This window comes from Octopus bimaculoides, chromosome 1, assembly GCF_046866305.1.
Source record: "Octopus bimaculoides isolate indiv1 chromosome 1, ASM4686630v1, whole genome shotgun sequence".
Taxonomy (NCBI): Eukaryota; Metazoa; Mollusca; class Cephalopoda; order Octopoda; family Octopodidae; genus Octopus; species Octopus bimaculoides.
The window spans coordinates 93,099,828-93,127,327 of record NC_142928.1 but is presented as its reverse complement, the minus strand read 5'-3'; the positions used below and the strand labels follow the sequence as shown (position 1 = coordinate 93,127,327).

Sequence of the window (27,500 nt, the reverse complement as noted above, 5' to 3'; positions counted from 1 at the left end):
ACACAAATGTTTATGTATGTGTGTACTTTCATGCATGCGTGTTTGTGTGTATGTGTGTGTGTATGTATGTATATATGTATGTATGTATGTATGTATTTACATATACTTGTATGTACGTATGTATGTGTGTGTGTGTATGTATGTATGTGTGTGTGTGTATGTATGCCTGTATGCGTGCATGTGGAGGCGCAATGACCCAATGGTTAGGGCAGCGGACTCGCGGTCATAGGATCGCGGTCTCGATTCCCAGACCGGGCGTTGTGAGTGTTTATTGAGCGAAAACACCTAAAGCTCCACGAGTCTCCGGCAGAGGATGGTGGCGAACCCGGCTGTACTCTTTCACCATGACTTTCTCTCACTCTTACTTCCTGTTTCTGTTGTGTCTGTTATTCAAAGGGTCAGCCTTGTCACACTGTGTTACGCTGAATATCCCCGAGAACTACGTTAAGGGTAGACGTGTCTATGGAGTGCTCAGCCACTTGTACGTTAATTTCACAAGCAGGCTGTTCCGTTGATTGGATCAACTGGAACCCTCGACGTCGTAAGCGACGGAATGCCAACAACAACATGTGTGCATGTATGCATTTATGCATGCATATATGCGCGCATTAGGACCCCTGTGTTTAGACAAATCTGCACTTCTACCTTCGAATTATATGCATTTATATTCGTGAGCGATCTCCAATTAATATTATAAGGAAGCTTTAAGGGGGCCAGTTCGCAGAATCGTTAGCCTGTTGGGCAAAATGTTTAACGGCATTTCGCCCGTCTTTACGTTCTGAGTTCAAGTACTGCCGATATCGACTTTGCCTTCCATCGTTCTGAGTTCGATAAAATAAGTATCAGTTAAGTAGCGAGCTCGATGAAATCAGTTATCCCCCTCCCCCAAAATTTCAGGTCTTTTGCCTATGATTTGAAGGTTATTACAGTAAAGCTATTTTTGTTTTCAAGGGCTATATGTGGTCTGTGGATATCCGTTTCTCTTGATGTTTCAAAGATCGCATTCGCTGAAATAGCTTTTCTGAGATAACCCACCAAACACGCTTGTAGATGACTTTCTTTTTCTTGTGAGTCTCATTGCACTGATGAATTGCGCAGAATATTCAACTTTCTCAATGAACATCTTGCTGTTCATGTTTTAGTGACTTGGATGTTATTTTGAAGTTCGTTTATTAGTCTTTGCTCTTTCGGATATTTAAATAACCATATTGTTATATAGATATCCGATATAGCAAAGACGTGCTTAAGTGGTGGTAGCCACATCTAATGTAGCTATTATGGAAGATATATTGGCGACCATAAATTTAACATTCGACATAAGCATTAAATAAATCTACAAAATTGTGGATGTTCTTTATTTGGATATTTATACGTTTCCAACTTTTGTTGGGAATATGGAAATATTTATTGTTACCCTCTACTAGATGTAACAGACCATCTAAGAAACAGGACTGTTCAATTTGCATCAATACATTTTTTAGTGACAAAGGATAAGAAAAAATTAATCTGAAATTCTCTCCGTAAGTATCTAGGAGCAGGAGTGGCTGTGTGGTAAGTAGCTCGCTTACCAACCACATTGTCCCGGGTTCAATGGCACCTTGTGCAAGTTTCTTCTACTATAGCCTCGGGACGACCAAAGCCTTGTGAGTGAATTTGATAGACGGAAACTGGAATAAGCCCATCTTATATGTGTATATATATATATATATATATATATATATATATATATATATATATATATATATATATATATATATATATATATATATATGTATATGTATGTGTGCGTATATGTTTGTGTGTCAGTGTTTGTCCTTTCAGCATCGCTTGACAATCGATGCTGGTGTGTTTACGTCCCCGTAACTTAGCAGTTCGGCAAAAGAGCCGATAAAATAAGTACTAGGCTTACAAAGAATATGCTCTGGGGTTGATTTGCTCTACTAAAGACAGTACTCCAGCATGGCCACAGTCAAATGACTGAAACAAGTAATAGAGTAAAAGAATAAAGAGCATGGCCATTACAATGAAGTGAGTCAGGTAAACAAGCCTCTCGGTATAACAGATGTTCATTTTGTGGTTATATATATATCTGCTAGAGAGCTTGAATAACAAGGTGCATTTCTGCATACAAGCCAAAATATTGTTAACACTCGTTGATCTTGTATGATCTTATCGAAATATCAAACAAGGAACACGTTTCAGATTCCTTCTCTCAAACGTGTTGCACAATTAAAGTGGAATTCCTTACGTGTACTTATAACAAGCTCTATTTCTTACCATCAATAGCGACATAGTGAAGGTTTCCTTCTGGGCATTTTATAGCAAATGCGTATGGAGTTAAGTAAGCATAAGCAGTTTATAACCAATATAGCAAAGTATATAAAACATTATGAAATTTTAAAGAAAGTTGATACTAATTAGCTTTTAATTTCGTTTTAATTAAAATTAAATGATGCAAATCTAATGTCAGCTGAGATTAAAAAACAAACTCATTTTCAGTTATGTTACTGAATAATCAAATTTTGAAACGTATTTAAACATTACAAAAATAACTGGTGTCTAACATATTTGTTATATAACCGCTTCTTATGTGAATCTAGACAATGCTTAACTAAGAAATTTATGAGAATAAATAGAGCGCAATAGGTATCGTCTCAGCATCCATCACGTATGAGACATCGTTGATATCAAACAGAAAAGATTAATCTTTAATAAGTAGCACTAATCTCCGCGTAAAATACAGACAGTTTATGACAAGGTTTATATATTACCATTCATCATTCTGTCCAAATATTTAATTTCTTATCTTTTGAACTTCACTGACGTACTTGGACGGACACTTGGTAGATTAATATAATGCTATTATAAAAAAAGAGAGCACATTTCACTGTGTGTTAACCATATGCAGTATTCTTTACAAGCACACACACACACATGTACGTACATAGGTTAGTAAAACTCTGTTTGGGATAGAAGCAGTGCACGAAACAATAAAATGTTGATCTCCACTTAAACGTGGGTGTTCTCAAAAGGACGACGATACTGCAATTTTAACCTCAGTAAGACAGCACCTCCAGTGGGTCAATTCAGTGTGCTTTCCACATTCAATATTTATTGCAGGCTGGAGATAACTCCTACTGTCCTAGCGTCGAGACCTTCAGATCAAGTGATTTCGCTCTTATTAGATCTTTTCAGTAGTGGACCCTCGTTTGCCAAGAATGGCAGTAATTTAATCCCGTTTGCAATATACAGAAATTTTCTAACACACTAGTTTTCTGATTACAAAATCAGTGATTCCATGACACTGTATTGTCTATATATTGCAAGTGAGGTTAAACTACTGCCATTCCTGGCAAATGACTGCCAACCAATAAGATCGAAATCACATGGTTTGGTGGTTTCAATAAATATCTAGTGCACACACACACACACACACACACACACACACACTCACAAACACGCACGCGCACGCACACGCACACACACATACACACACACACATACACGCGCGTGTGTGTATATATAACCGTTTGGCTCACATCCACACTATTTGAAGTGTTGTGAGTATCTACGACGCGTCCATCTCATTAGAGACTAGGAGAAGAGTGAAAGTTTTGTGAGTAATTCAATATAATGTCTAGGTGTTTAGGCCACCTTTGTTCAGCACAGGTCACGTGATTTTCATGCTATCAAGGCAGCACTAATGATCTTCATTTCTTCGATATGTGACAGAATATTGGCGGCAGGCTGTAACATAGTGTTTTGCAGTGACACTTCGTTTGTGTATTGGTTACTGCATGTAATAGTGTGGAATGTTTGTGGCAACAGTAGCTCAGTCGTTGCGTATGAACACAAAGTTGCAACCATATTTATGTGGGAGTAAACGATGTAAAAGTACAATCTGAACTACAACCGAATCTGTGATTCCATACGTATACGAGCATGTAAGATGATATTTTACAAATTTAATGTTGGATAGTTTTATCGGATAGAAATGAAAACCAAATATTGGCATGGCATTTCAGCTATGTAGATTTAGAAAAAAACATTCATATGATTATTTCTATGCGGCACCATTAACTGAATGTGTCGCTTTGTACATCTTCTGCTATAGTGGCATCCACATCTATCGTGATTTATAAAAATATTAAATCGAAATTGTTACTGAATTAATAATTCCTTTTACCTAACCACAAAAAAGATGAAAGGCAAACATGACTCGGCCGTGTTTTGAAATTTAAAAGTAAACTCTAGTCCCCTACACTCTGTGGTATTCCCACGCTCGCCACTGCCTAGGTAGTCTATTTTCTTCTTAGAATAACCTGAATATTTATCATTAGTTCTCTTAACGATGCAGTCAGTTTTGATACATTCTACAATTATCGATAATTTATTTCAGTAATCCATTCTGCAGCAAGACATGTGATGACATCCTTTTAAACGGACGATACAATTTGTCTGGAGGTAAAAACCATCGGCTTCCATGAGTAGCGTGGTGACGTTCTCTAGATTATGTCGACGCGACCCCTGCCATCATTATATTCAAGACCGAATGGATCCGGTGCGGATGGGATATGTCGATCAATCAGGCTACTTTTGTAATGATATCTTCCAGTGCTTCGTAGCGACAGAAACCCTGTCCCCTCTGACGACAAGATAACGGTTCCACTCCACCCTATCGATAGAGGCATTTCATTTGCATTTATGTAGCTCACAAACTCAAATACCGAGATGCATGACCACACCGCTATGTATACACTAAAAATAAAAGAAATCTTGCTAAGAAACAGAGAGGATATTTCCTTGATCTTTGACTCTTATTTTGATTGCGAGACATTTTGGAGTCAGGTAATAAGAGGGATTACTTGTTAAATGTGCTGGTGAAATAACTTTTTAATATACTGAAAGCAGCCTGCATTAGCTTTATTTTGGGAGACAAGTATGTCATCTTGTTCTCACACTGCTAATGGTTTCATAAATTCTTTTAAAATTATGTTCTGTTGATTTCAGGAATATCTGCGAGAAAAGTTCACGGCTAGTATTGAAGGTTGGCCTAAAATTTCAAGTCAGATATTGTGCGGTAAATATTACATAGCATTGTTTCCGTTTCACAAGTATAAATCTGTCGCATTACTGAAGACTTTCTCTCTTGTATGTTCGTTTCATTTACGTTCTACGTATTCTAATTTGTTCAATAGATCGGATCGCCCATTGTATCTGTTGGGATAAATAACTAAAAAAAAAAAAAAGAAAATTGTTAATTTCTTCTTCTTCGTGTTGGAGGTACCAAATATTTTTTCGATGTCAGCGTGTAACGTTTTAGTTATCTCCACTTTATATATCAATGTATGTTTCTGCCGGTATCTATCTATTTATCTCTGTCTGTCAGTCAGTCTGTCTGTCTGTCTGTCTGTCTGTCTGTCTAACTTTACATCTCTCACTCTATATATATATATATGTGTGTGTGTCTCTGTGTATGTGTCTGTGTGTATATATATATGTATGTATGTATGCATGTACGTATGTATATATATGTATGTATGTAGGGTGTGTGTTTGTGTATATTTGTATGTGTATGTTCATGTGCGTGTGCATGTGGGTGCGTATGCACATGTGAGTATGTATTCCCATGAAATCGAGAAAGGCCACTTGGAAGGCCTCTACGATGATAGAAAGAAGATTTGGTCAAGCAATTTGGGTATTAATGGAACAGAATGGCGCAATCAAGACAGAACCAGAAGTGCATTTTGACCAGCTCTGTATAACATCATCCTATGATTAATACTGCGATACAGTGATATATATATATATATATATATATATATATATATATATATATATATATATATATATATATATATTGATAGAAATGGTAAGACAAAAAAAGAATGAAAGAGACCTCGATATTATGTAAATAGAGGAATTATACTTTATATATATATATATAAGTATCCATGCACATATATTTACATGTGTACATTGTGTACATTAATATATTCATATGTATATGTATGGATGGCTACTTCTAATGTTCACATTATATTTATCAAGTGTTTCAATGTTACAACACAAAAATCAGTGAAAACCAGTATCAACGCTGTGAATCTTTGCTTTTCAGTCTTCATATAAATATTCGTGCATTATAGACACCACATTAGAGATTAACCTGATGTTATCTACTGAATTATATTTCTCCTAGCAATCACTTAGGTTACAGATTTTTATGGCATTGTCTCACAAATGTATTGAACATAGTATTAATGCCAAAGATTAAAAAAAATTATTACAATGTATTTATAATACAAAATCAGGATTTAAATTTTAATTTGTCGGGACAGATTAGTTTTCTAAGAGTTTGTAATTAGCCAGAGTACATTAACTAACTTTATTATTGTTAGTGTAAACATGTGAGTTTATTCGATGTATTCGGGTTTCAGATATTTGTACTGTCAAATCAAACTGACACTGTTGAAAATAAACTTGGGCTGCAGAACGTAATTACAGATCTATTTACATTACGAAAGCTAAAGGAGTTTTTATTTCCATGGCTTGTAAAAAATAGGCATCTCGTTATCTGTTTGACAGGCAAATAACTTGCATAGCGTCGAAAGAAAATTATAAATCAACGCATCCACACACTTACACACACGATGCGAGCGCACACACACACGCACACACACAGACACATGCACATCAACACACATACGCATACATATCGTAAGGATGACAGGGGCGGAAAGAAGAAGCACGTCGCGTCATTTCATTTGGTGTGGTAGAAAAAAAAAACAGAATGTTTCTGTAGGCACCAATTTTACAATTTTCAGATTACTCTTCGGAACAGACAAATATACTGGAGTGAGGATGGCCTTATAACAAGTGGTTGAAAATATCTTGCGAGAGAAAATACTAAATTGAATCTGATCAAATAGGAAAGACGGATTTCATTTGAGGTTTCATTAGAAGGACTGAGGTTTGTGCTTTGGGATAGCAAGCATAAAATCTGACTCGCTTCAACACAACCGCACGTCTCTATTGGTTTCTTTACTGAAATTTCGTTCGTGAAATCTTTTGGGCCAGATCTGAGACCTATGTGGGAGAACTATTGCCACCAATATCAGAGACTCTAGAAGTGGTAAATTGAGATCGACATTTTCTTTGATTAAGCAATAAAAACGAAAAATAGTTCGGTCGTATTTGGTCGACACAGTGCTCGATAATGACAAATTATTAACAAACATAAGTGAAATAAAATATTTACATTCAAGCATAGATCTGAATAGGCACCTATTTTCTATCTCCACGTTGTAAGTTATCATGTAAAACTCACGTAAATTTAAGCAATAAGAACAGTGTGCATATTTAAGAATATTGATTAAAATTGATTGGCAACACTGTAATTCTTAATAAATTTTCTATTGAGTATACAGTAATGTACAATAAAAAGGGCGCGGAAATTAATAAAATCCTATCACATATCGTATATACTGAGTACCTTTGACACAGGAATTTAAAATATTCCGCTTAGAATGGGTATCAGAGGGAAAAAGACAAGAACTCATTCAAATCAGTGAAGGCTGTTTTTTTTTTTTTTGAGATTATTAATGATAAATCTATATTTTATATTAAATGAATGTTTATAAAACTTTTGACAATCTTAGAAAGTACTCAAATGTCTGCTAAAACCTTTCTATATATTGATTTATGATTATAATGATGCCTGATTGATCTTCACATTATTGAAATAAACGCATTAATTTACCGGCAGTATTATACGAGTAGTATAACGAAGAAAATGGCCTTCTGTTCTAACTTAATAACTTGCTAGCATTAACATTGTCAACTAAGATAATTGCTTATAGCGGCGACTATTGAAGTTTGAAATATGTTGCATCTAAAAAGGATATCATATTGTATGCAACGATATTCATTGGAGATATTTCACAACTTCGATATTTATTGTGTAAATGTATGATTTCATTAGCCGAGGTCAATGTTTTAGTGAATTGTTTTGAGTTTAAGCAGCTTACGTACTAACATTAATAGAGCTGAATGCTCACTAGCCTATAACTCAGTATTTTATTGATACACAACGATGTAATGTAACGAAACACTATCTGTTTTAGAGATTAAAGACTTTTACTGCATCACAATGTGGACTCCGAGAATAATGGGGAAATTACTATTTATTGACATTGAGAATATATGAATCATAAACCCTTCAGGTACGTATGTATTAAATTCTCGAATCTGTTATATGAGAATGATTTGTTTTAGTGGCACAAACCCACACAATTACTGTAGAGAGTACTAGATGGTACAATATTTTATTAAAATCAAAGGTGGGAACAAAATAAGAACTTCGAAATTTATTTCAAGTAATTTAGCAGAGAACCAACGGCAAGTACAACGAAGAATTTATTCTGCATTCTAGCAGTTCCTAAACATTACCATGCTCATTAAAGGTGATGATTCCTTCTGCTATAGGAGGAATGGGCTAATGGGTCACATTGCAACCCCCCCCCCCCAACCACCACCAGTGCTGGGCTAGTACTTAGTTATTGACCTTAACCGGATGAAGGCAACATTCGACCACCACAGGATTGAACTCAGAGCTTAAAGCCGGAAGAAATGCCGCTCAGCATTTTGTACGGGAAGTAATGACTCTGCTAGGTTGTCCTCTTAATAATGATGATAATGATAATAAAAACAACAGCAACAACGGCAACCACAACTACAACAACAGCAGCAGCAGAAACAACAACAACAACAACAACAACAACAACAACAACAGCAACAACAGCAACAATAATGATATATGTAAGTGCTTTCACTAATAAAAATATATCTGTAAAAGAATTTGACAAATTAAGTCCTGGAAATTGAAATACAAAAGATGAGGCATCTTAAAGCAAAAAAAAAACTCTTCCTGTTATTGTAGGTACCGTAGATATAATAAAAGAGGGATGTCAGAAACATCTACACAACATCTCAGGAGAACCATGTCACAGAGAAATATTGTGTTGTATTGCATGAATATATTTCGCTACTGCCCAGACACTTCCCCTTCCCAAGCTTTCAGTCATACCGTAACATCTCTTCTCCTCCACTGGGTGTGTCTCAGCAAGCGACTGTCACAAACATGCAGAATAAAAGCAAATAATAATAATAATAATAATAATAATAATAATGATGATGATGAAAATAATGATAATATTCTTTATTATGCACTCAGGTTTCATAAAATGGTCCAAAACTGTACAATAAAATGTGGAGTCGCAAAATGTTGTGTAAATAGTAAAAAAAAAAGTTCAAACCAAAAATAATTCTCTAGAAGGACTTTGGCAATAATACAATGGTCAGTCTGACTGCAAATGCAAGTGCCCTCTCCCTCTCCATTTCTCTCAGTCTTTATGTTCTTACTCAGGGCAGGCCTGTTCATTTAGTCAAACTTTGCCACTCTCATCCACCTTTCAACAAATTTGTTGGAAAGTGTATCACTTCTCACCCCACTCACACTTTGCAAGTGAAACTTAACACGATTTGAGGTTTGGTCTAAAACAAACGTCTCTCATTTCTAACTACCTTTCCTTCCTAGCCAAAGTAACTCGGTGGGGCGATCTTTGCAATAGATTGACTGGGTCCATCCTACTTACGATAACACGTCAGCAAAGCAGGTGGTTTCTTTGCACCAGTCGCATCTCGGACAGACCTAGCTAACAGCACCTCTATGCCAGGTGAGACATTTCGAGAAGTTTTCGCTGGACCTGTTACCGGAAATCATTCACAAGAGAACAACAAATTGATTTTTACCCGGAGACTGGCCTCGATTTTGCCCGTCACCAACCCCCTATTGAATGTTAAAATAGTATTTCCAAAAGCCACATTGCCATACTGGCAGATTAATGTCAGTACCTGACGACAGTACGGGTGCCAGGCGCTCAGATTCGGTCTATGCTTATTCCGGGAATTAAACTGTCAAAAAGACAATCTGTGGAAAAGTAACTATACGAACTGATTATTGATTTCAAATTTTGGCACAAGGCGAGCAATTTCGAAGGAGCGGTACGTCGATTGCATCGATACCAGTTTTCAACTGGTACTTATTTTGTCGATTCTGAAAGAATAGAAGGCAAGGTCGACCTTGGTGGAATTTGAAATCAGAAGTTAAAAAGTGACAAAGTACCGCTAAGCATGTTGTTCGGCGTGCTGTTCAGCCACCTCACCGCCTTTTACAAACAGAATATGATGCATTATTCTTGTTGACCGCGATATATATATATATATATATATATATATATATGTATACAAGGTTGCCGAAAAGTAATTCAAAATTCCATAGATACTATCTCTAATTCTGTATTCACTCGAATGGAAAACTGTCTCGCTCAAGAAGGACTTTAGTTTGAACAATTTTCATGATATTTCATATTTAGATGCTTTTGTTAAATTCATTCAGTTGTTTAACATAGATAAATCTTGGAATTAAATGGTTTTGATGTACTGTCAGGTGACTTTTGGTCAAACTTGTATATATGTGTATGCGTGTGTGTGTGTGTGTGTGTATGAATATATATACTTATATATATGTATGTATATGTATATATATATACATACTTATATACATACATGCATACGTATATATATATATATATATATATATATATATATATATATATATATATATATAGTGGAGGCGTTTTACTCCATGTGTAAGGCTCTTTACTCGTCATCTCGTCAGATTGTAGTTTCGATTCCTGGACCAGTCGATGAATTGTGTTCTTGAGTATAACTCTTAATGTCACATCCTCCACTCCACTCAATTCCCAAAAGGGACCAATTACGCGACAGACTGGTGTCCCGGGCAGGCGTATGGACGCTATACAAACTAACTTTACGAAACCATCATTATGAGCTAATATCTCGGGAAGGACCTTTCATCCTCAAACTTAAACGAGCGTCTTTATGTGTGTGAATCCATATTTGTGTGTGTATGCGCGCGTGTGTGTGTGTATCAGTGTGTGTGTATCAGTGTGTGTGTGTGTGTGTGGTCTTGAAATATGAATAGGCTGTTTGTAATTGGTTGATCATTACGCATGTCACGGAGAAAAATTAAATCACGTGAGTACATGTTTTAGACTGCACATAATTATTGATATGCTTTTAGGCAAACATTTGAATTAGCGAAGTGAATTGGTCGAAACTGCAGTAAAAACTATTTGAATAATTCACCAAGTTTATTACATTACACAGGTTTTTATACTCTATGCTTTAGATAGTATTATACATTGATGTTTCTAGGACAACGCTGGTTACTTTAATGACTAAAATTCGCATATCTGCACATTTATGGAGCAATTCGTACATTTCCCACATATATCTCATCGAGTATATGGTTCCCTTAAGTCATATATGTATATGAATTAGACTTTCTTTTATAAGATGTCTCTGTAGCTCATGCGTGATTATGTGACACTGCTATTTTAACTTTTATAAGTAACAAGCTGTAATACAGATGTTCTTAAAGATAATGTATAAGACTTCATAGAAACATGGTAAGCTATGTTTATTGCAACGTGTCTGGACAATGCAATAATTTAATATCAGATATCAATGGAAGTTCTTTTACGATGCAATCCTAAAAGCGATATCTAAGACATAACTAACTTTTTATCTTTTGAAACTCGGCGAGAATAACAAAGTTTCAGGTAGGTGTGAATATATATATATGTATATATTTTCTTTCTCTCTCTCTCTCTCTCTCTCTCTCTCTCTCTCTCTCTCTCTCTCTCTCTCTCTCTCTCTCTAAATGTAATATATATATATATATATATGCATGTTTCTGAGTATGCACAGATACATACATATGCACATATTCAATGTAGATATATAAGTTCTTATACTATATATGTGTGTGTGTACATATACAAATGGGCACCTATCCACACAGTTATTCAATAATGATCTGTAGATACTTGTAGTAAAGACGACGCATGAATGTAAGTATATAAGTAAATATAATCACAAACTTGTCGAAAGTTGATTCATTATCGAGATTCCATTAATTGCGTGCATGAAATTGGTAAATGCACTTCAGAACAATCAGAAAACATGATACATTAATCTAATCCCTATGAAATACTACATGGTCAATTTGTATTTTAAGTATAAACATACACGGGGCTATTTGAAAAATTAATTAGGTTTTCATGACTGTTTTTGTTTAGTATATTTAGTTTATTGTGTGAATGAGATAAATGGAATGGGAGAGGACACACCTTCAGAAACGCAACTCACTTCCTGTCATGAAACTCAGTTTTAAGCTTGATTATATGGACGCGAAATGAAATTTGTCTCACCCTGTATGTTTGCCTCAGTGTATTTTTAAGAATTTGTTATGTAAGATTTTTTTGTGGTGTCCTATTCAAGCATTTGCTGTTACTTGCAGGTTATGATCTACTATATAATTGCGCCTTATTGTAGATGTGTGTTAAGCCAGCATGAACGCGTTAAACTCTACAAGCAACCGAGGAATTAAAATAATTAACTACATATTTTAGATATGCATCTATTTTTATCGTAGTTGTTAAATATCCGTTACAATCAAATAGTTATGTAGCGCACATATAAGCGAAATAACAAGTTTATCGTTTGTTGTAATTGTGTGACATTCATTGAAGGCGATGACTGTACTGCATACATGAAACTTATTTCTCGTATCACAGTCAGTGAGCACGTGAGCAATAGCAACGTCCATTAAGCATGTTTAGAACGGGTTCGCTGCATACTACATTTTCAACGACAAGGCGGACAATGGAAAGAATAAATATCGTTAGAATCCGCAGTATTTTTCGTCGATATTTATATACAACGATGCTAACATCTAAACCACATTTCAACGACTGTGCACATACATGAAATTGTACATTTGCCATGTATTTTTACAGTCGTTGTTCCTTACATTCACCTCTATCTAGACTATTTTGTGTAGATCTACAAATTTTAGCGGTGGCTATAGCGACAGTGTCTTAGTTTATACAGCCATACCTCAGTAGTTGCTCTTCTCCTGCAGATTTGCATCTTCGAATGCAACCCAGTATAATGTTTTGGGCCTAATGAATACAGCGAGTTGGTTGAGTCGTTAGCATGCCAGGAAAAATGCTTACCAGTATTTCGTCCGTCAATAATTTTGGAGTTGAAATTTCGCCGACGTCTACTTTGCCTTTCATCCTTTCCGGGTTGATAAAATAAATAAGTACCAGTCGAACAGTTGGGTCGATATAATAGACTTTTCTCCTACCTCAAATTTGCTGGGCTTGCTAATGAGAATATTTTTTCAGTTTCTCTGTTTTATGTGGTTTAGAATGATTTTGGTTATAATACGTTATATAGCGTGTTTTGAATTTACTGTCTTCAATATATTGATTTCGTTCATTGATAACGTACCTCATACTGAAATAAATGGGGAAATCGGAATACTATATATTGATACATTCGAAAACTCTCCTGCCTACTGATTTGCTTTAATAGCTATATTGATATCGTTGCATACACTTTATCGGGTATCCTGCACACAATTCCACACTCATAATATTTTGGCCATTAGATACGGATATTTAATCTTTTATAAGTATGAATAGAAATGTTACCTGAATCAATGTTTTGCCTGTGTTTTGCCGCACTATTTCCTATGACACTGCCCGGTTAGTTTATCTATTCATTCTGCATTGCATGCCACAAAGAAAAGAATCATAAAGTGTATATATTCCGATATGAATTCATGTTTTGATTTTTTTTCTTTTTTCTTTAGCTCTTGATCCTTTCACTGTCAATAGAACTAGCGATATATCATTTCCCAATTGCAACTAAGTAAATATCACACGAATCAAAGAAAGACTCATGGATAGCAGATAAATTTCACCCAATGACACCATACCTTAATTCATAGCACATTGGGGAATGTAGTGATATCTACATTTTATACAATAGGTAGTGATGTCATAGCTGCAGATTAGTTGGCGAAGGTATGCAAGCTAAGTACTAGCAAGGAAGTATAAACTAAGATGTAGAATAATATAGATTTTCCAGAATATTTCAATCACTGTCAAAAGTAACAAATACTCTTCTCATTACATTGAATGCTGAAATTTTCACAGAAATACACTGTTTGGATCAACATGAATATCATAAATGTTATATGATTATGTGTACTTAGTAACGTACTTTTTATTATATAATTTCCGTGAGATTTGAATTAAGGAAATTGTCATTTACTGAACATGATTATGCTATTTTAACTGTAATCAATCTACCTTTTAATTAAAATATTAAGTAATATCCTGGGGAAACACTATGGTTCATTATATATATAGAAATAATTACAAAGTTATAAATACATGTGATATGCAAGAAATAAACAAACGTGGGGAAAAACTAATTGCTGGAGAATATTATTGTACCGATTTATATGCATAAATGCGTTTTTTCTCATTTTTGGATATTTTTGTAAAATATATGTATGTGTGTGCCACATGTATGTATAAAATGTACATAAATGTTTGAATGCACACGAATATATATACACGTATACCTATACATGTAAATACAGACGCGCGCACACACATACACACACGCACATAGACAAGCAGACAGACCCACACACACACACACACATACATATCTATGTACGGCATAGCGGCATGGCTGCATTGTCGTAAGAAGACATGGCTGAAAGTATACCTCGAGAGTAACCAATAAATGAAAATTAAAATGCATCTGTCTTTATAAACCAATTTAATATATGACATTATGTAAGAGATTTCGCAGCCAACCTTTCTTTTTAACTTTCAGAATATTTATTTGAAATGAGTTGTAATTATCTAGTGTGAAACAATCATTTTGACATCAAATAATTTTAAAATATTTAGTATTTTCGTTGATTTTCAGAAACCATACTTATAAATAATTGACATAACGCTTTCAAATGTTTACACAAGGTAATTACTCAAATCGTAACTGGACGACATGAAGAAATTAAATAATCCACAAGAAGATTTAATCAGAGCTATGTAGTATTCTTAACATTCAAATTAGTGATTAATTGGTTTACGAAGCAACGAAGGAGCTTCTAATTTATTGATCGACGGGCTAGATTTAACAACAAATTCCGGTTTGGAAATTATACATTAAATAAACATGAAAATATTGGACAATATAGTCAAAATAGACGAAATTGCAGGTTACTCACAGTTAAACGTCTTTGATTATGGATTTGCTCATTTAAGCTGACGTAGATATAAGTAACTTAACTGATTTCGGATAAGATGCAGCTAATAAATGAAGAAATAGCAGATAATCAGTACACTGATATTGCTGCAATGTGACACTCTTACTATGTTGTTCTTTGTCTCAAAGCAAATCTACTGGGGTCTTCAAAAACTGCAACCACCTCGTCTTTTGTTTTCCATCATAGTATATCCAGGAATATATTAGCCAATACGCCTGTCCTTTTAAGTAATTTGAGAGATATTTCTGAGAGATTCAGATGCCATTTTAACTCGCTAAGCAAACGTGTAGAGGATCACTTCATTGGCTTATTTCACGCCATGTTCTTGCTTCTATGCCTCTAGTAAACTAATTTACTTCTTAATTACAAGAAATATCTCTACTGGGATCAGTTCGTCGTAGGAAACCTATTAACCGGATAAACGCTAGGTTTTAAAAGAGTATCTGACTAGTATAGTGTAGGATTTAACTGTGGAATATGAATTGTTGAATACCTGCATGAGAATAGGATCGGCTTAGATGAAAAACGTGGATGGCAAGAAGATATACATAGTATTTTGAATCAAGAGTATCCTAGATATTTTCATTCTTCCAAAACATTGTACAAGTATTTCTGATCAAGTATTAGACGTGATAAGCATGTTGCAACCCACTTACTATGGACAAAGACAGCTTTGAGGGAAATAAGATTTGCCGAACCAAATACAAGAAGGTTCTTTCTTTCCGGATTATTTAAAATATATAAGTGTAATCTTTGAATGCAATGTATAATACAGACCCATTATATGTATGTTTGCCTATATATATTTATATATCCTTTTAACAAAACAAGCACAGGAATAAACATACATGCATATGTATGTATGTATGTATGTATGTATGTATGTATGTATGTATATGTGTGTGTATATATGTATGTATGTATGTATGTATGTATGTATGTATATGTATGTATGCATGTATGTATGGCTGTGTGCGAGTAATAACTATATTTTTTTACATCGTATCATTTTTTTTTTTTGCAATTACAATGGAACACAAATAATGGAGAATTTTACATACACGAGAGAATTTAGAAGTGAAATAAATACATACTTATTATGAATTTAGCTGCTCTATACATACATACAAAACAAATTACATTCCCTTTGATCCGCCATATATCAGATTTCATCTGTCTATGAACAATAAATAGTATGCGATTGCTCAGAAAAATTGGAGCATTTTTATTTTAACGATTGATTGTCTATTAAAAATTGAAATTTATGTTTGTTTAAAAGAAGGTTGCATATGTTAAATATTTAAACCAATGAAATAGATATCAACACTACGAAATTTCCTATTTTCCTAACACAAAATTATCTTTTAGATAACTTTAGGCTTTTGTTGAATGCAAATGTTCTCTAAGTAAATATGTAGCAAAAAGTAGACACATGCCTTGTGATATAATCAATACATTAGACAGATATTAGAACGCGACTGATTGTAGTAGCTATATTTATGGAACGCCAATGAAAGACCTTCACTCATATTCGGAATTTACTGTCTTTTCCAAGATCTAAACGTACATACTTACATATAAGCACATACTTACATATAAGCACATACATACACATATATATATACATACACACATACGTGCGTATATACATACGTATGTACATGCATACATACACACGCACATACATACTTACTAATCGGTTTCGCATAAAACAATACAAAGCTCCGTTAGGTAACAAACTAATTATATTACTTTACGCTCATCGGAGTTAGGCTATATGGAAGGAAATATCGCGACTGCTCTCTATTGTCGGAGGTGAATTAGCACAACCGATCAGCGGCTGTTGTGAAGAAGGTGGTGGAAAGGAAGGGATTAGCTTAGGAGTTATGTCCCTTGGTTGGGGTTACTGTAAAGCCGGCAAGAGTTATCCTGAAGTGGTGAAAGTGTGTATTAACGTGGTGTTCCTGTGGGGATGGGGGTAGCGGTGTCATATGTATATATTTTCCGGGTGTGTAGGTGTATATAGCCGTGATCGTTGGTCTGTTTTATTTCTGTAAACGATAAAGTCGTGGGCGGGGTTTATGACCCAGAGAGATTGACAGGGAGATACGATAGTAAGATTCAGATATTGATAGATTATGAGTGAGCATTGTGGATTGAAGAAAAACGAAGGATTAGTTGAAATTTGATTCCAGACACATTATAATATTTAATGTTTAATGTGGTCATGCTTGAGTTAATCGAATAAGAAAAATGATTATATTCACTCGAGAATAATATGCAGTTTTCTTTAATTAAACAGCACTTGATGAATATTAAACCAGAACACAGAAAACGAAAAAACAATAAAAGAATATTCATGAAAGTCCACCAGATTATTCCATTTTGACTACTTAGAATTCCAAATCAAGATTATTCTTATGTTAGAAAAGACTTGTTTTCAAATTACTCATCTGATCTCAAATTCACCTTCTATTTTTTGGGAATCCATAGAATATTTCCACACATCCATTCCAGTCATACCGATATTTTCTGCTTTTATGAATATACTTTAATATTTTTATTACATTAAATATTATTTAATACCGAACTGCCCGATTGTAGAAAGGTTTGATGAAGATGTACAATGTAAACTAAAGTTTGTTTGTTATTTTCAGTAGACTGTTGATAAAATAAATATACATTTAGTGTTCTAATTAAACTACAATCAGAATTCAACAACACATCCGGTAAAACGAACCATCAAAGAAGCTATTAGTTCGTCGCTTTACCAGTTCAAAATTGTTGCCAAATCTCCTTTGAAAAACAGAATAATATATTTTTAAATGTATTACAATCAAATAGTTTGATTATGGGCCGAAAGACTTCAGTTACAGATCTCTTCGGTCAGACCGATCTAATGCTGAACAACAACGGACGTCTGAAAAGTGTGGCAACTTGCCAAAGATAGAGAAAAAAATCAGTATGAAAAATGTTGCTGATAAATATTTTATAGAAACTCGTTCAGCAAAATTTAGTATTTTCCCAATAATAGTTGAGTTATCTTAATTTTGCAATTTATTTGTTAGACGAAAGTAGGAAAAACAATTTTCTAATAGTTTATTGAAATTTTTCAAAGCAAATAATTATTACATATAACTTTATTCATTTCAAAATATTTCTTTATTCTCCAAAATTCAATATTTTGAATGAGCAATGATAATCCTGAAATATAATTTTAAAGTTTGATTAACTTTACAGTAGATTTGTTGTCGATAAAACATAAAACATAAGCTAGAATATAGAACAATGTAACCTAAGAGGAAGTATTTATGCATATTTAAAAGAAATCAATTGAAAAGCTACGAGAAAAAGTTTTGAAATTTACTTTTAAATATATAAAGGGTTTGACAATTATGTCATCATTAAGAAAAACATGGTGGAGGCGCAATGGACCAGTAGTTAGGGCAGCGGACTCGCGGTCGTAGGATTGCGGTTTCGATTCCCAGACCGGGCGTTGTGAGTGTTTATTGAGCGAAAACACCTAAAGCTCCATGAGGCTCCGGCAGGTGATGTGGTGAACCCTGCTGTACTCTTTCACCACAACTTTCTCTCACTATTACTTCCCGTGTCTGTTGTGCCTGTAATTCAAAGGGTCAGTCTTGTCACACTGTGTCACGCTGAATATCCCCGAGAACTACGTTAAGCGTACACGTGTCTGTGGAGTGCTCAGCCACTTGCACGTTAATTTCACGAGCAGGCTGTTCCGTTGATCAACTGGAACCCTCGACGTCGTAAGCGACGGAGTGCCAACAACAAGAAAAACATGCCTATATATATACTAAACGATACGGAAGAAAGAGTGTATTGGAAACTTTATTCATTGCAAGGATTATTTCAGCATACATCTGCATGATGGATGGTCATGCCTATCAAGAGTGACGCCGTGGTGACGAATTTGCTGGTTCCCGTATTTAGACTTCATGGTTACTTACTGACTCTATGGAGCGTATCTCAGGATACAGTGATTCACACTTCTGCCTATTTACACACACAAACACACACACACACACACACACACACACACACACACACACACACACATGTACATACGCATATATATACTCATTTACGTTCACTCGTGCCAATCAGCATATTTACATAGACTCCTTCATATATATATATATATACAAAGGAGCACTCCGTCGGTTACGACGACGAGGGTTCCAGGTGATACGATCAACGGAACAGTTAGCTTGTGAAATTAACGTGAAAGTGGCTGCGCACCCCAGAGATACATGTACTCTTAACGTAGTTCTCAGTGAGATTCAACGTAACACAGAGAATCACAAGGCTGGCCCATTAAAATACAGGCACTACTCATTTTGGCCAGCTGAGTGGACTGGAGCAACGTGAAATAAAGCGTCTTGCTCAAGGAGACAGCGATCGTGAGTCGAATGTCCTAACCACTAATCCACACGCCTTCACGTATGTATATATGTATATGTATATATGCTCTTTTTTCATTTCTTTTAATTTTGGTATTTTATTTTGTTATTTCTTTTATTTTGTTTCATTTCTTTCAGCAATTTCGCAGCAGCCATGCTGGAGCACCGCCTTTAGTCGAACACATCGACCCCAGGACTTATTCTTTGTAAGCCTAGTACTTATTCTATCTGACACTTTTGCTGAACAGTTAAGTTGCGGGAGGTAACCACACCAACATCGGTTGTCAAGCGATGGTTGGTGGACAGACAGACACACACACACACACACACACACACACACACATACACGCACACACACACACACACACACACACACACACACACACACACACACACAAACAAACACACACACATATATACATGGTGGGCTTCTATCAGTTTCCGTCTATCAAATCCACTCACAATACTTTGGGCAGCCCGAGGCAATAGTAGGAAATATTTGCCCAAGGTGCCACCCAGTGGGGTGAACCCGGAACCGCGTTGTCGGTAAGAAAGCTATTTACCACAGAACCACGCTCGATTAAATGAACACCAGTTACGCACTGGTGTCGATGTGATCGACTTAATCACTTTATCAGGCCTTGTTTGTCCTTTCTATGTTTAGCCCCCTGTGGGCAATAAAGAAATATATATATTTATATATATGTATGTATATTATCCTGGTAAAGATCGGTTTATGTGGCTATCTCTGCTAGGTTACCCGTCCATAAAAGGTTTAATAATTATAGACATCTTAATGTATGCTTCTCCGGATTTGTGTTTTTCTAAAAAGTATATATATATATATATATATATATATATATATATATATATATATATATATATATATATATATATATACTACCAGAGACACCTGGCGTCTCTCGGGATTAAAATGGTATGGTTCTTTATTATTTTACTTGTTTCGGTCGTGTGACTGTGATCATGCTGGAGCACCGCCTTTAATCGATGAAATAAACACATCAACATCGGTTGTCAATCGATGGTGGGAGAACAAACATACACACACACATAAATATACACATATATACGACAGTCTTCTTTCAGTTTCCGTGTACGAAATCCACTAACATATATACAGGGGTTGGACAAAATAATGGAAACAGCATCATAATTTTGAAATATCTATAAAACCGTCAAAAACCTGTTTATTTTTATGTTTTTTGATTTATTGATAATGTTGCTTAAATTTCGCTAAAATTGCTGTTTCTTTTCAGATATAATCAGCAAAAGGTAATTAAATTCATTAAAATGACAGATCTATCGGACTTTCAAAGAAATGAAATTCTTGGAGCTCTTATGGCAGGCGCTAGAGTAACGAAAACAGCGAAAATGTTTGGTGTATCAAGAAGTACTGTCTCGAAAGTAATGACAGCCTTTGAGAAAGAAGGGAAAACCTTCTCGTCGAAACAAAACTCTGGAAGAAAACAAAAATTTTCAGATAGGAACCGTCGGACTCTTACGCGAATTGTATATATATATATATATATACAGGGTAGCTTTTTTTTTTTTTTTTTTTTAGAAATTTCACTACCAATGGCCAAGAATTTATAAAAAGTCAATAGACAACATATTCTCAATATTGCACTTATTCGAAATTGCGCTTAAACGTGGTTTTGGTCGTTTTGCTGCTTCTTCTAGCGTGTAAAGCTGCCTGTTGAAGGCAGCGTCTTGTGTGTCTAAATGTCAGTTATATATATATATATATATATATATGTGTGTGTGTGTGTGTGTGTGTGTGTGTGCATGTATGTATGTATATATATTTATATATATATATATATATATATATATATATATATATATATTTTTATATATATATATATATATATATATATATATATATATATATATATATAAAATATAATATATATACATGTATATGTATATATATGTAGGAGTGGCTGTGTGGTAAGTAGCTTGCTTACCAACCACATGGTCCCGGGTTCAGTCCCACTGCGTGGCATCTTGGGCAAGTGTCTTCTACTATAGCCTCGGGCCGACCAAAGCCTTGTGAGTGGATTTGGTAGACGGAAACTGAAAGAAGCCCGTCGTATATATGTATATATATATGTGTATGTATGTATGTGTTTGTGTGTCTGTGTTTGTCCCCCCAACATCGCTTGACAACCGATGCTGGTGTGTTTATGTCCCCGTAACTTTGCGGTTCGGCAAAAGAGACCGATAGAATAAGTACTAGGCTTCTAAAGAATAAGTCCTGGGGTCGATTTGCTCGACTAAAGGCGGTGCTCCAGCATGGCCGCAGTTAAAGGACTGAAACAAGTAAAAGAGATATAATACATATATAGAAATATATGTGTGTGTGTGTGTGTGTGTGTGTGTGTGTGTGTGTGTGTGTTTGTGTAGAAAAAGATATTCCACTAGATATACTGAGTTCTTGACATGTTGTTCTGGCTAGTAATGCACTGACACAGTGCAGGATAATCTTGGGTTGGAACGACGAAAAGGGCTGGCTATAGTTGACCATGAATATCTTACATAAATTAAGATCATAAATGACAAAGAATAAAATCTGTCAAGGAAAGTTAAGCTGAATTTGATGAGTCTTTACTCTTTTATATGAACACATATCTAGACGTACATACACACTCGCCCGCGTACGTTTGCAGGCAAGTGGGTGTCGTTATTTGGTTTTACTCTATCACGATTGTTTTATTAACGGCTGGCATCTAGCTCCCTGCTGGGTACTAGAAGCTCAGTCAGTCATAGATGACTGGTTGTTAGGATGTTGTTTTGGCTGACACGCACTCACGTACACAAGAATTTGTTTATATACTTAGACGCACATTAAAGTATATAGTTACTCTTTTACTCTTTTAATTGTTTCAGTCATTTCACTGCGGCCATGCTGGAGCATCGCCTTTAGTCGAAAAAATCGATCCCAGGACCGATTCTTGTAAGCCTATCAGTCTCTTTTGTGTGATTATTATGTACCTTGTTGTTGTTGGCACTCTGTCGCTTACGACGTCGAGGGTTCCAGTTGATCCGATGAACAGAACAGCCTGCTCGTGAAATTAACGTGCAAGTGACTGAGCACTCCACAGACACGTGTATCCATAACGTAGTTCTCGGAGAGATTCAGCGAGACACAGTGTGACAAGGCTGACCCTCTGAATTACAGACACAACAGAAACAGGAAGTAAGAGTGAGAGAAAGTTGTGGTGAAAAAGTACAGCAGAGTTCGCCACCATCCCCTGCCGGAGCCTCGTGGAGCTTTAGGTATTTTCGCTCAATAAACACTCACGACGCCCGATCATGGAATCGAAACCACGATCCTATGACCGCGAGTCCGCTGCCCTAACGACTCGGCCATTGCGCCTCCACTTTTATGTACCTTACTTATATATAAAATACTACAATTAGCCGTCATTATTGTCAGCACGTGGTCAGCTAGTATCAAATAATCTTTAAAAGCTCACTCGCAATTGCCTATATTACCTGCGTTAATTCACACCCTATTCGGATATAGAGTCCCATATATAGTTGTTTAGACATAGAAACAGACACATTTATGAGCATTTCTGAGTGTGCATCTATATATTTGTCTAGACATGAGGCCCACTTGTAAATGTCTGCATTACCAGTGTCTATTCACACCTTATAAGGTGTATTTGTGTATTTAATCTACCACACGCACGCCCAAAGACGAATATATTTATACATGCCTACATCTGTAACTATAGGCGCATATCAACATACGTCGGTTACATACAGACTGACTCAGATGGTTACATATATAAATATACAATTATCACAATGCATATTGTATAAACTGGTATTGAACAGCCCCATTCGCATGATTACATATAAATAGATGATATTCACAATACATATCATATAAGGATGAATTGCAAGGATTGCGGGTACAATTGTCTTAGCCTTCAACAATAATCTCCATAACATATTGGATAATATGGAGTGTTATGGATCGTCCGTAATTAAATCTTGTATAGACAAACACTATATATGAGAAGCACTGCGAGTTACCGGATTTCCTGAGGTAGATCCATTGACAATTATATCGTTACTGTGAATGACATTAGGTAGCCCAAACGGTGAATGCTCTTTAATCGACAAACTAATAAATATACTAATCCAAGTATATATATATATATATATATATATATATATATATATATATATATATATATATATATATATATATATATACGAGTGTGTGTGTGTATGTGTGTGTGTGTATGTGTGTGTGTGCATGTGTATATATGGGGGTGCTTGTTTCACTATATATATACGAGTGTGTGTGTGTATGAGGGTTCTTGTTTGTGTGTGTATATATTTAAATATGTATTCATATGTTCTTTATTTGTGGGTAAAGAAGGTGACAATGGGTTTATACTTGCCACATGGAAGTGTTCGTACTTGTCTCCATTTTAGATTAATGAAGTCGAGACTCAACACTTCCATGTGGCACGCTTAAATAATTCTTAACATGAAACCACTGGTGGCCGTGGTAACTCAGAAATAAAAGATATTTATCCACCATCGCGATATTGAGCACTTATTCTCACCGTTAGTTATTAGCGTACACACACACGCGCACACACACACACACACACACACACACAGACACACACACACACAGAGTCATACATAAACACACATTCCATGACGTATGTCTGTATATGTGCGTCTAATCTCATTTATTAAGATATCCTATGTGAGTGGTAAGAATTTATTAAATTTTGGCATTCAAGGAAAAAAATATAGCCTTCACCATGTATAGGTTAATTGTATATTTCCTATACACAAAAACTCAATGCACCCTCGTAACCTTATCTTTATTATTCAATTTTTAGTTGTCCTATAATGAAATGCAGTAATGCGTTATTATTGCTATTTTCGTATTTATGAGGTATGATAAGACATACTTCCTTTATATGAAAATAAAAGGAGAATCATAATTCCACGATATAGGAAATTCATTAGTTGATGAATCTTCATTTGGCTAACAATTCGTGAAAACTGATCTCTCAATAACAATAAGAGTGTGTGTGGCCATAATTCAATTGTCTTCATAAACTGATAAATACTTCGTCATCGTGATAAACTTTCTTAAGCAATGGTCCGATAACAATAGACTTCCACTACACATAATCAGAATTTACTTACAGTTTCTATGTTATCGGGATAGCAGATAAACTTGTCATCCATCCATTTATTTAATTCCACTCTTGACCGCTCGATCAATTATCAATAATTTATTTCCTTTTCTTTTCATTATTTCTCTTATTCTGCCTACACTCTACATCCATTGGAAACTTAATTAACCAAATATATTTATTCTTAAATGTAATTTTCCTATTCTGTATTTTCTGAATACGAAAACTCTTTCTAGTTCTTTCCAGATTTTATATGAATTTATTTCCTGAAGTAAAACACAGATGGGTTATATAACAGTGAAGACAGATTCCTACTTTCATGCAAGAGATTCTTCCTCTTGGAAATGCATCAATATCGATTAAGAGTATCATTATCTTTTCCTATTTAACCATTAAAGGTAACGTACAGTAAATTTCACTCCTGATAGTTTTAGTATTTTGGGGTTAATGTCACATAAGATCAAAATGTTCTTGGCAAGTACCATCTCACATTTAAAAGTTATTGACAGAATGATTTACACAAAGACCACAGATTAACAAAACATATGATTTTTTATTAGAACCACACAAAAGACGAAGTGTTAACGTAAGAATAAAATGTTCCAAAGATTCGTAGCACGTTCGGCTCAGTCTCCTATAGTATATATTTTTGGCGCCAGCAAGGGACAATGAGATATGAAATCTTAAACGAATCGGGCTTTCAATTTAATTTTATTTCCCATAAAATTTACTTATGAACAATAGTTTCCAGCATTGAACTGTCACACAACGATTTGAAACTAAAATGATCCAAGGTCGGATGTGAGGTTTGCTGTGTAAGACATGGAACAAAACATTCAGAATCAGTTGTGGACAATATCCTCCAATTCACTATGCGTGTGACTAATCATGATCGCTATATCGCTTATATTAAATACTGAATTGTAACAGAGTTCTGCTTTTAAAGTTTGTAATACACATTTCGCGTTAGGGTAGGTAGTTTTCAGACATTCTATAAGTGGAAAACTTTGCAGAAGTGTGTAATACAGAATATATATGATTGCTCGTTTTTTCTTAAATTCTGCTGGACTGAGGTAGCATCATATTTTAACTATGTAGTTACATTTGTATGACTTTAATTTATAGCGTCGTTTACCTAAAAGACTACGTTCACTGAGATAGATGGTTTTGAAAATATAAGCATTCAAAGAACGCAGTAATTATTTCACTGAACCCAGTGAGAAATTACGAACCATCTACGTAGGTTTAGACGTAGACTATGAAGGTTACAGATTTATAGATTTTATATGTAGATTTTTGTTATATATTTCATGCGACTCATACTCAAGTAGCCTTACATTTCCATAACAGCACCTTGGAAACTAAACTAGATTTCGATGATGATCATAATTAGCGTGATATATTTTCTTTCTTCAACCAATAGGTAACAGCTTCACGGAGAAAAGCTTATTTCTTTAACTACATAATGTGTGTGTGTGTGGTTAAACACACATATATGCGCCGAACATATGCCCCACGAAAACGTACTGTGTTTAAATTACAGAATAACTAGAACTTACGCCGAACGAAATCTCCCGGCATTGAGAGTTACCCCACTTCTTCCTAGCTCTCATGCGTGACCCCTCTGTCCGGCATTCACCATGGACCCTTAACATTCTTTATTTTCTCTCCTTGTTTCTTTGTGAGTTCCTTTCTGTGGAAGAGTGTAGGCTGGAAACGCTAAAGACTTTTTCACTTCCCGAGCGTTAAACTAATGCATCTGTTTGTTGCCTACAGTACCTATCTTCGTCTTTTGTTGTTTTGTAAATTATCCCTATATATATATATATATATATATATATATGAAGGCCACTCCTTGCTCATGAATGACCATGGGATTGCATATAAAAAGTTTCATTCTGAGGCACAAGTCCGGGCAAGATCGTTTATGGAAGAGAGCATAAATCCATGCACACCAGCCTCCCCTTTCCACATCACCGATGTTATCCAAAAGAAAGGAAAAGACCGATACATTTGGCACCAGTGACGTTGCAAATCATTTCTACAGCTGAGTGAATTGGAGCAACGTGAATAAAACTTCTTTGCTCAAGAAAACAGCACACAGCCCAGTCGAGAATCGAACTCACTACTTCAGCGAGCCATACGCGTTACACACATCTATCTATCACACACACTATCTTTCTCTCTCTCTCTCTCTCTCTCTCTCTCTCTATATATATATATATATATATATATATATATATATATATATATATATATATATATATATATATATGTATGTATATATGGATATATATATATATATATATATATATATATATATATATATATATATATATATATATATATATATATATATATATATATATGTATATATATATATGTATATATATTGATGGCTTGACCATCAATCTGAAAAAAACAGTTGTGATGTATCAACCTGCGTATGGTGCTGTTTGTAACCTAAAATTTTTGTTAAGGGAAAGTTACTTGAGGTTGTAAATTCATTTGTCTACCTGGGAAGCTCTGTTCAAGATGATGGAAATCTTGATACGGAAATACACCTGCGAATTCAAAGGGCAGCAAAAG

At 35.0% G+C, this 27,500-nt stretch overlaps 1 protein-coding gene across 1 annotated transcript in view; it reads left to right on the top strand.

Annotated features, from left to right (window-relative positions):
* LOC128247902 (uncharacterized) overlaps positions 1-27,500 on the top strand; it is a 165,681-nt gene that overhangs the window by 116,840 nt on the left and 21,341 nt on the right. Inside the window, exon 3 of the mRNA XM_089354006.1 lies at positions 19,849-19,916. The gene's annotated coding sequence lies outside the window, so the exon portion shown is untranslated. The remainder of the gene's footprint in view (positions 1-19,848; positions 19,917-27,500) is intronic.